The sequence below is a fragment of the Perna viridis genome, chromosome 13, assembly GCF_037379345.1.
Source record: "Perna viridis isolate PV_CMFRI_1.1 ecotype Kerala chromosome 13, ASM3737934v1, whole genome shotgun sequence".
Taxonomy (NCBI): Eukaryota; Metazoa; Mollusca; class Bivalvia; order Mytilida; family Mytilidae; genus Perna; species Perna viridis.
Genome location: NC_142457.1, coordinates 25,188,460 through 25,200,585, shown reverse-complemented (window position 1 = coordinate 25,200,585; position 12,126 = coordinate 25,188,460). Strand labels below are relative to the sequence as shown.

General features: G+C 35.0%; 1 protein-coding gene across 2 annotated transcripts in view; it reads right to left on the bottom strand.

Annotated features, from left to right (window-relative positions):
* LOC148600083 (uncharacterized) overlaps nucleotides 1-6,648 on the bottom strand; it is a 92,096-nt gene extending 85,448 nt beyond the window's left edge. The window contains exons 1-2 of one of the 2 annotated variants that reach the window (XM_088558062.1): nucleotides 6,325-6,648; nucleotides 2,623-2,830 (exon numbers count right to left, since the gene is read on the bottom strand). The gene's annotated coding sequence lies outside the window, so the exon portion shown is untranslated. The remainder of the gene's footprint in view (nucleotides 1-2,622; nucleotides 2,831-6,324) is intronic. The other variant, XM_088558061.1, reaches the window with a different exon arrangement.
* Nucleotides 6,649-12,126: the final 5,478 nt, after the last annotated feature.

Below are 12,126 nucleotides of genomic sequence, written 5' to 3'. Positions count from 1 at the left end.
TTACACAGTAAGATCATTAAGATAATGTCATAAACTTTTGTGCTTGACGTCATTGTGAAAAAGGACATCTTTCCCAAGGGTTAAATTCTTGAAAAATAGCAAGATATACTCTACAGTCCAGTACTCTTATCATAATTTTGGGATAATATGCTACTGGCACAGAAGTGTTTATAGTGCAACTAGACTGAAACTTATTTCATGTACAAAAAATTAAGCGAGCAAAAAAAAAAATCATTCACTACAAAATAAATTGCTACATGTTTTCAGGCCTGAAGCAAACACAACTATTTTTAGGGGGCTAAAATGGAGTATTGTGAAAGTACTTTCATTTGCGGGTACCAATTTTCGTAGTTTAGGGAATGAACGTCAGTTCAAAGGTTCTTAAATTCATGGATTTAACAACTCCATTGTACAAAGGAATGGGAAATTTCCTTTTCATTATGAACCATGTTTCATGATTTTCCGAACCCACACAAACCACAAAAATTAGTATCCCAAAATAAAATAATACTTTCACAGTCAATGTTGGCTTGGTTACTCATATTGTGGTTGTGATCTTTTGAAGCAGATCTTTCATACATTTCAGGACAACAATATTTGATCTTTCAAAAAGAACCTACTTTGTTTGTACTATATATAGATATGCTGAGCTGATTTTTATTGCTTTTACCAACAAATAAAACAGCACTCAAGTAGGCATGTCCCCCCACTGGGATATACCATTCTGACATTGAGCCGACCAGTTGCTACTATACTATGTCATTTTACTTGGTTGAAAAGGAGTGACACTACCAATTTTAAGGACTTGGTGAGACTTGGCTGAAAATAAACCCATGACCTCCCAAACTTGACACTGACATGCTACCTCAAGACCACCAAGGTGGTCTAAGACATTGTGGTAAATTTAGTTTAATTACATGGTTTCCATCTGTGACTAGAATTAAAAATGGTTAATGACCTTCTTGTTTTTATTTCTGACGAATTTCAAAGGGCTAAAATTTATGTAAACTTTCTGGCTTTAATGGGATATTTCAAATAAAAAAAAAACCATGTTCTGTAGTTAACCCTTTTAACTTTTAATCCAGATCATTTAGATTAAACATGAATGCTACTCAAACTGAATGTCCTATGTCGTAAGTGATATGTCTAATACTGTGAAAGTACTATTGCTCATTGGGTACAAATTAATTTGGATTTCATGGGTTAGCTAAACCACAAAGTTTGGTTCTCAATGAAAAGGAGATTTCCTTTGATGTGTACACTGAAAACCTCCAATCCACGAATTCAATGATCCACAAACTTGTGTTTCTACCCTAATCCAAGAAAATTGGTATCCACGAATAAATGTACTTTCACAGTACACAAAAAAAACACCTAAAATCAATATTGCCCATTTTTTAAATTCAAATGGTAGTGTTACATGATCTAACACATACTGGTATATGGTATGGTGTCTTAACCATGTTACGAAGTTTCATTATAATCCTGTAGCAGGACTCTAGTGAGATGAGACTCATTGTATTTCAGTGTTGTACACAGGCTAGAGGTTTCCCTAGACCAATGAACCATGCCTTCACTTTCAAGGACCATGCTGCTTTCATCATGAATTTAACAATGTGCCCCCAGTTGACCAAACCCAACTTTCTCGTTAAGATTTATTTCATTATCTTTTTTCCTAATTTGCAATCAAACATACAAACCTGTGGTTTTAGCACCAATTTGTGAATTTGTGACACTTTTATAGCATCTAACTTAAGGGTGTTTATTGCAGGTTTTGAAAAATAAAATCCCCTCTTGTTACGGTTTAGTAATCTCAAAATACATACAGTATACAGTAGAACCTCGTTAAGTCGAAGTCGAAGGGACCATGCAAAAATGTTCGAGTTATCCAAGGTTCGAGTAATCCGAGGTCGAGAATAAACCAGAAATACTAGTAGTTTGGTCCATGATTGTTTCTGCATTAACATCATTTGTTGTGCTTGTACATGTACATGTACTTCACTTTACACGGTACTTCGTAATGTCATTTGTTTCATATCAGAAGATATTTTTTGTATGTCGTATATCATGTTAGAAATACTGAACAGCACCGAGTGTTTTAGTGAAATTTCCTTTTTATTTTTTTCTATATCAAAAACCTCATAGTTCATAATATGCTGCTTTGTTTGATTCACAATCAGGAGTATCGTCAAACCATATGCTCTTCAATATTACGATAAAATTTCAAATTCACTAGCAAAACGAATGTAGTTGTTGAAATACCCTTACTATCGTCTGTTTGATGTTTGATTTAATAGTCAGATGCCATTACAATTCATCTGTATTTTAAAAAAAAAATTTCAAAATATCAAAATATCCGATATCACTGTTAGAGTAAATTCCGACGTGTTATTAATAAAATTTGTTTCTTTTAACAACACACGCAATTTCAAATTAATTAAATAAACAAATCAAACCATAAAGTGTGTCAACAAATTAATTTTAAAAGTCATGCTAATTGTTATTAAAACACACTTCGATCATGGTTTGTAATAAAGCAATCAGTTTTCCGGCTAATAAGTTGACTTCGAGACATCAGGGTTAATTAACCTCGAAGTCCTATCGAGGGGACTGATTGATTACCTCAAGTTATCCGAGGTTTCGATTCATCCGAGTTCGAGTTATCCGAGGTAAAATTGTATTGGAGTAAGGGGAGTTTTGCTGGGACTTTGTAATCAGTTCGAGTTATCCAAGATTTCAACTAATCCGAGTTCGACACATCAAGGTTAGACTCTAATTCCTTCACAAATTTCTGGGAAAAACACTACAGGCAAACCATTACCAAGCTTCCCTACAACATCAAATACAAAAATGCCTGTTTTTAAAGATTTGTTGACTCAGAAGAATTGAAAATAAATAAAATTCAATCAACGTGTAAAATGTACCAGGTTTAATTTTTATCAATACCATTTCTCTAAGCCTGCATTCTGAACCAAATTTGCCCAGATTTTGAACTTACATTAAAGCACCCACTTTCTGAACCTTTTATGATTTTTAAATTTCTACTTCAAAATTATAATGCTCAATTATTAGGTTTATAAGGCCAGGATAGAATTCTATAAACAGGATAGAAAAGTGAAATTAAAATCTACATGTACATGTATTATGATCCAAAATCTAGGACAGTGTGAAAGTTTAAATAGTAATGTTCCAATGCTTGATTTAGGACGCTTACCCTACCGGTGCACCTGGTCCATGCTCCCAGTTTTCAGTGGAGTCCGAGTTGCTCATTTGCTTTTGTTACTTTGTATGTAATTTAATTGGTTATTTATTGTTATTTAATGTTCTTTGTTGTGTTTGTTTCTTTTCCATGTTTGGTCTTACTGGATTACTTTCTTTTGATTTCCACTAGAATCTTGGTTCCCTTGATTACTCTTAGAACAAAAGCTAAGAAGCTATTATGTTCAAAGGTTGGTAGGACCCAGCTAAATCTTTCACTCACTTTTCTCTATGATAACTATATAAAACAAGAAAACCAGTCTAAACTAGACTTTTTAAAGTCTGTCACATCAATCTATTATATTTTTAACTTGATAAACCAAACACCTGTCTAGAGCAAACCAATTATAAAGTCAAAAAAGTGATTCAGTTACACTGTATTTACACTACTGTCAACACAAATTTTAATTTCTCCACTCTCCAAAGTGGAGATATCATGAGTGGAGTCATAGTGTCTCCACTCTCTATAGTGGAGAAATTATGAGTGGAGTCAGTGTCTCCACTTCCCACAGTGGAGATATTATGAGTGGAGTCACAGTGTCTCCACTTTCCACAGTGGAGATATTTTGAGTGAAGTCAGTGTCTCCACTCTCCACAGTGGAGATATTTTGAGTGGAGTCATAGTGTCTCTACTCTCCACAGTGGAGATATTATAAGTGAAGTCACAGTGTCTCCACTCTCCACAGTGGAGTGACCATTTCAAATTTTTTTTGTAGTTTACTACTCCTGTCTTTATACCAAGGTATATTTAATGTTTCTAGCGGTCTAATAACATTCCTCAGGTTATGAACAAAAAAAATATTAAAAAGTATAGAAAAGGATCAGTTTTATCCTAGTTTTTACTTCAGTGGAGTCACAGTGGAGTCACAGTGGAGAACATGAATGACTCCACTGTGAAGAATGGAGAAATTAAAATTTGGGTTGATGGTAGTGTAAAATGTATATGTACATGTAGGTAAAACTGTCATAACATCATGCTAACATACTAAAATGTATACATAATGAGAATTCAAAATTAAAGTTTTTCAGATGCTTGATTTCTCAAGACATTTAAAGTATATCAGTATAAGCCAGAAATATTTACGACAGTTTTGAGAGATTTATTGGGGGAAAAAATTCCAAACTGTAATAGTACTTGAAGCTCATTTTTAACAGTTTTTGATGCCTGTTTGTTACCAAGGGGTTGTTGTACCCCAAGACCCCCCCCCCCACTGACTATGGACCTGTAAAGACTTGATGCTGGCATTAGCCTTACAAGTACAAATAACAAGGTATTATCTGAATTTGGAATTATCTTGGAATCAAGAAAATGACTAAAAATAAATTTGTAAAATAACCCTTACTATGGGGGTTAGTCATGCTGGCATGGCTAACGCGTAGGGTTAGTAGAATAATAAAAGTCAAGGAAACTTACTCACCCCCCGCTTTAGTCATGATGGCATCACTAACCTCCTTAGTGGGGGTAAGTTTTATAAATAACTTTTCCACTTACATATTGTATTTACTTAAATCCAAAAGAATTCCAAATTCAAATAATACCTTGTGAAATATAAAGATGGATGCAAAAAATTATAAGACATTACATGTAGTGCAAGAAAAAATTGTCAAAGCTATCTATGTGTTTTATCGTATATGTACATAAGTATAAACAAACTCTGAATAAATGTACATTTGTAATGGCTAAACTGCATATACATATGCAAACCCGTGTACATGTACATGATACATGTACTACATGTATATACATGTAAACCCTTAAATCAAAACTTTCCTTCAGAGAAAAAAGATCATAATTCTTGAAAAGTCATTTCAACTACAAGGTTTTGTATGCTTGTTCCAAATTCCCCAATTCAAATACATAAAATCCCAATAAAAAGGGATCAGGTAGTTTTGAAGAAGGCAAACAATGGTACTGTCTACATAGATTTTAAATTCTCCATTCTCCCCAGTGGAAATGATTTGAGTTGAGTCAGTGTCTCCACCCTAGGAGAATTATTTCAAAATATGCTTGTAGTTTAGTACCTTTGCTTACCTGTACATGTACAAGTGACTAAATATATCTAATGATTTTTAAAGTGTAATAGCATTTCAGCTGCATACAGAAAAAAGAATGAAAAGTATAGGAATAAAGCAATTTAACTGAGTTTTTTCAATTTAGTAGATACAGTGCAGTCACAGTGGAGGAAAATAGTGACTTCACTGTGAAGAGCAGAGAAATTAAAATTTATGTTGATAGTAGTGAAATATCATGGATACAGGGCCCAATTTAGACACTGATGACATGGGGAAGTTTTAGTAAATTTTGTTTGTAAAATAACAATATTGACATTTTTGTCATGTAAACCATTACAAAAAAAACTTCTCTCTGTCAAAGACAAATGAAAGAAGTACAAACAAGGAGAAGTGATTATTGATACATGAATTTACACACACTGAAATTGCTGATACATGGTACATGTACAAGTTTGTATTTTGGTCAAACACCATTAGTCAAAATGTTGCCAAGAAGAAGATATACTGAGGAAATAAAGAGTTTTACAAAATAAATATCAATTGCCTCTGTCGATAAGTACTTTCGCTATAGGCAAAATGCACATTCCCCCCACCCCCATCCCCCTAAAATTGAGAAAAAACTATTTTTGCATCAAATCTTGATTTTCAAAGATTCCCCCAAACAAATTTTCTGCATTGCTTCACTCTGCCTTTAATTCTACACGAATTTGTGTTCCCCCAAACCTGAAATTATGAATCTACACCCTAACTTTCCTCCTAAAAATGCTATACATGTAATTTTATTTCAACAGATTATTTGCCTTATGGCAGACATCTTACTATAAACAAAAGAACAGTGCCGCGTGCTTAATTAAAACACCCTGAAATTCAACATGAGCAACAACTCTTGACCTCAAATGCCCCGTCTACTGGACAATCTTTGTGTATTGCCTTCGACCTTCACCCTGTCTACATTTTTGTTCGGGTCACGTGCACCCGCGGGATTAAATATGGGTCAGTCAAAATACGAAACAAAAATAAATATTTAATCACAAAAAAATATTAAATACTTACGCTTAGAAGAATAGTTCAACAGTCTTTATTTCCTATAAAGCACTTATACGGATAAACAATGTGTTTAAGAATAAAGGACTTTTCTATGTCACTGGTCGAAGACGCAATTAGCTTCCAGAAGTAGTTAAGATGAATTTCTCACTGCAGCAATCCTCAGAATTGTACGCAGGAACATTTGATAAACAGTTGTAAATGAAAACACAAGTGTGTCTTTTGAATTTCGTATCCCCACCCACGCAGAAAATAGGTCTTCGTAACCTTTTTACTCGCGGGTTTAAATATAGCCGCAGTTTCGCATTCAAAGTGCCCGTTGACTAGTATGCAACGGTCCTTAGAAATTTCGATTTTTTATCAATTTAAATAAGGAAATAATTATGTATGAAAGAAAGATATTAAATCATTGATATTTGATGTTCGTTGCAATTTTTCTTTGCAAACCGATAAGTCATCGTGTTTATTTCTCTATGTATTGATTATTGAAAAGTGGTTACCATGCGATACATCTGCGTATATCTGACGTCAGTCCAAATAGGGGACTATGTAAATTTTCTTTAAAAACATATATCCGAAAATTATGAACTGCGTTGACGTCTTTTCAGTAGTTTTGTGTATCAATTATCATTGTAAGTAGACACGTCTACATATTCCTATCATTAACAACAGCAAAAAGGAAAAAAAAAGACAAGAAAAATGTGTCGGGTCTGGAACAACCTTCCAACACCGGAATATACCCCAAATACATACTACATATATATAAATGTACGAAGGCGCACAGAACGATTTGGGATACGGGAGTCTATAGACCAACCTATGACACGGAACAAACTTGTATGTGCAAAGGTAAAAAAAAATTGGCACTTCTGCACGAACTGACCTATATTCCGCGCGTGTAACAGACTGCATGACAGACGCGCCCTTGTGAGCTGAAAATATAATATGCACCCAATGGTGCGACCAAGACATTGGCAAGAGAATTCAGCTTTTGAATATTTTGAACAATCCTTTTATTTGCTCCTTACTAAGAAATGCAACAATACCTGTTCTAAGAAATCATCTAAGATGAATTATATAATGCTAGACCTTTATACTTTCTGAATGTTTTTGTCATATCTTTTTCAACAGCATTCATTATAATTTGACTTTAAATCTGCACTGATTCGTAGTATTTATATAGTCATAAGCAAACACAAAAACAAAACAAAAAACAAACAAGCAATCAAACGAGGTAACAAAAGTTATTTATTGTATTTTGATACAGAAACAATAATGCATTAGTGGTTTGTTGTACGACACAATATTTTGGCAAGCATCAAGTAAATCTGTAAAAAAAAACGGTTTTATTCTCCCATGAGAGTCATAATGAAGTCTAGACCATAGCTGCAAGATTTACAAAAATGATCGAAAACAGAAGCAACTCTAAGTTCACAACCTCTACTTATGACCTTGTCTCGTGCTTCACAGTAACTACAGAAACACCTGTCTAAACCAGACAAACAAATACCGTTTAAAAGGATGTTTGTTACTCGAGTTTGAAAAGCGCCAAAAGGCATACTCGGGACTTCGGAATATGATTTGAGGTGGTTTAACAACGGTTCGGTAAAGACAATGATAACACTATACATGTCAAAACCTTGAATTTTATGTGCTAGTTATGAAAATTTGATATGATTACAGAAAATAAATTGTCTGTTTCTAAGAAAGCTGTATTTTTTTGTCCACGCAGTTTTTTGTATTCCATATCAGAGATTACTATATTTGCTGGCATGCAATCTCTATTCTTTGAATCTTTGAAGTACCGGATACGAGGGAAACTCCCTCATTTGTTGGAAAATTGTGTGCAAAATTTGGCAAATATGACCAAATTATAGACAAAAATCCATTTTTTTTTAATTTTAAGATCGGAAACCCCTTTTTAAAATATAATTTTGGGCTTGTCCCTGCTTTTAAACACCATCTTTTCTTAACATTATGTAAACGAAATTGTCTCGTGGAACTTTTCTGGCCTAAGGTCGGTTTGGAAAAGCACATGTCGGTTAAGGCAATTTTATTTTTATTCACACCGGATAAAATACATAAGACATGTTCTTATGGGTAGAAAAATCTGTAAGATAAAACAGATTCTGCATGAACCCTTTAAGTTTAAAACTTTTGTTATTTTGGTGCAAAATTAGGTAAAAAAATATACCAAATATAGCAAAAAATTTTACCCCCCCCCCGAAATATAAGCATGAGATTTTTTAAGAGACTGGGTGGTTGATATTTTTGGATTGTTTCTTACAAGCATACCTGTACGTTACAGATATTCGAGAACGAGATGATTTTATGGGCTTAACATCGCGCATTACAGACGAAGTTCTTCATAAATTCGGATAATGTGTCGATCATGTTTTAGACGACTATTATACATGTTAAATCCCCGCTGTGTAGGAGTGTATATTTAAACACTTCATGCCCTGTTAATCTTTATTCCGGGTACATTTTGTGGTTAACCATTACTTAAACCTATCAAGTCTGTACTCATTTTGTATTATTGATTGCAACAAACCACCCGGATTAAGCGTCGATTTTCGATGCAGGTATAGTAGATTGATTGGTTGTTGAGGTTTAACGCCCGAGCAGCAATATTTCAGCTACATCCAGGCAATGAATATGAAATGGGTGATTAAATGAACATGAAATGATGATGAAATGAAAAATGGGATGGTACACAAGGATAATGGGTCGGGAAATTTTGATTGCCACGGGAAAAAGGGAGAGGTGGGTAGGGTCGGGCAATTTAGCCTCCTGTGGCGGAGCCCTATGGTTCCTACTCTGATACAATACCACAGAAGAATTCTTTAACGTGCGGTGACTGTGGCATTTTTCGCAACACGTTGCACCTCTATGGTTTGTGATCAGGTTTTCTGTATTAAAGCCTGACAACCCCAGCATGTAACATGCCAGGGGTATCCCATTCCACTACCTGGGGCACACAACCCAGTTGCTCTGTGGGCAGAGCGCCCTAACCCCCGGCAATCTTTAGTCGCCTTTTTCGACAAGCTTAGTGCTGCTGCAGATCAACCTACTTTTTTTACACCAAGACCCGCACGGGGTAGGTACAGTAGAACCTTTAAGCATTGGGACATATCAAAACGAAACAATGGTGGTCAAAATTCATACATGACACAGGGATTGACACTATAGTAGTATTTGTGTACCGTAAACAAAGGAACCAATCCAGTTTCTAGCGGGAATCAAAAGAATACAATACAGGGGGATAAAAGCTTGACAGGGAAAATAGACATACAGAACAAAGAACATGAAATGACCAAAATAACACGTACAAAGAAAGAAAAGTAAAAGCAAAATGTAGTTGTAATTAATAGTATATCACGACTGGATCAAGGGTCCTTTGCATACAATTGACGATCAGCATATGATTGCTATTCACCTGTTTGTCACTATTAACTAAGTGTAACTTTTGTTTTGCATATGACAAAATACTAATCGCAAACTTAAAGAATAGACTTTGTTTACGGCTACTTATACCTTGTCGGGGTAAGTCGATGAGCATGCGTGATATATACTTCCTCGGGGTTAGGCTTGAGGTATAACAAAAAGAATTTATCATGCGGAAGTGTATGTATGTATTGAGCATGCTTATCGACTATATACAGCAGTTAAGAAGTAAGGGTCTATTGAGCTATGGTGTATTTGGTCCTGTAGTGTGCCTCCGATCAGTAAATCAATGAATGATTATCAAGCGCCCTCTAAAATTGGGAATAGGTCAAATCCTGATCTTTTACAAATTCTCCCCGCAAAAATTCGCAGGATTCGTTTGGCTCGACCTTTTTCTGAATTGAAGGGTTCATTTCTGGTTACGCTCAATTAGGCTTATTAAAGTGAGTGAAATATTTGGATAAGAGTACTATTATAAATCCAGTTATACATGTAGCATTAAAAATCCAAGTTTAATACGGAGATGTTGTGCATACCATATATGTGTTTGTAATATACAGGCTTAGCTTTCATGAGAAATTGGAATTTCCACATTGTCTTATCTGTATTTTAAGTTCCGGTTTTTAAAAAGGTAAAAACGGGGAATAATAAAATATTGTAATGAGTAGAAAGAATAAGTTAAATATAGGAATATTAAGATTACGTCATGAAATAGAAATTTAAAATAGCAGCGTAGCTAGAAGCGAAATATATGTCTGGGGTCTAATCAGGTTAAAATATATTACTCATGTATATTATATCATTTAATATATAACTACGGTTAGTGTGCAAGTTAATGTATTGCATTATTACAACCTGGTCTCTTTAACCATTTCAGTCGACCCAACGGAGCTGGTTTCAACCGTGGATTCAGAGGAGTTGGTTTGAACTGTGGACCTACAGCAGTTGAGTTGAACTGTGGACCCAGAGTAACTGATTTCATGAGCCCATATTAGTTGATATCATTGGCACAGTGAACATAGAGAAGTTGATTTGTGTACCTTTTTATGTAAATAATGGAAACCCAGTAGTAATCGAGAAGGACCAGGTTCCTGCATATAAACACCAAAATTCATATGCTCTTCATTCAGAGATAAGATTGCACTACGCATAGCTACATGTCGATATTGTCCCCCGCCGCCACAAAAAGAGTGAAGAACAAGAGGCGAGTCCATAGAGGGGATCTAAAAAGGGGGTTCCAGACTCTTTTTTATATATTTAAAACAAATGGGGGGTTCCAACTTTAGAAGCCGTCACAGGCCTCCGTCCTTGTATCATACCACGGAATTCTGCAAGCTTGCTACCTCTCGGATGTTATTCAAGTCAAACGTATCGGAAGTGTAGACAGGTCCTTCGAAATTCTCGGGCGTAATTCAAATCATACGTCGTTTGACAATCGGGTACGGTAACGTCGCGTAATACATTCACTGACTTTGCGAGATGCTTACATTTTCTGTGAAGGCAAGCAACAGCGTTTCTAGTGATTTTTAAACGTCAGACACTGTTCGGAGCTTGGTAATTATAGTTACGCATGTTCTCAGATGTTTAAAAGTAAAAGCGGACAGACCATTGTTAGAAAGAGGAACAGTAATAAAGTAATATAGATTTATGGAAAAGGAAGCATCATTAAGCTGTCGCGGTATATGCAATTGAAGTGCAATCAACTATATCAGTTTTAGTTTAGCTTGTGACGCACCCGTGTCACGAATTCTCGATGTTTTTTTTTCTGCTCATTTAAAAAAAATAAAAAGGAAACAGCGCTAAACAGCTACTATCGATTAGAAATACATTCGCTGAATGCATGCTTAAATAAAAAAGAATATTTATATAAGCAAAATTCTTCTTTTGTTGTTTTTATTAGGCATGAGGAGAATTTTCACAGCTAGCTTTCTAGTTGAGCCATAGTCCGTTATTCATGCTTAATTAATCTCAGTCTTCCTTTCTTTTTGAACAATTTTATATTTGATCCTACAGAAAATGGAAAACTTTTCAATAAAATATCTTATCGTTCATTATTGAAATACATGTACTCTATCGGCAGTGGCTGATCAACGTGGAGAGCTCGGGTTTAAGATCCCCTTTTTTGTTTGAAACTGTTGTAAATGTTGTGGAAAATTTGGCAAAATAGGGCAAACTATAGCCTGGAATTAACAACCCCTAAATATATTATTTAATCCTATTTGTGTGTGTGTGTGTGTGTGTGTGTGTGTGGCGGTATATAGTGACAGGAATGTCCGTCTTCCCTTCTGTCCGTACATCTATCGTTACGCAGAGTTGTACAAATATCTTATCCGTTACTCCTTCTACACTACGAAGTGGAATTGA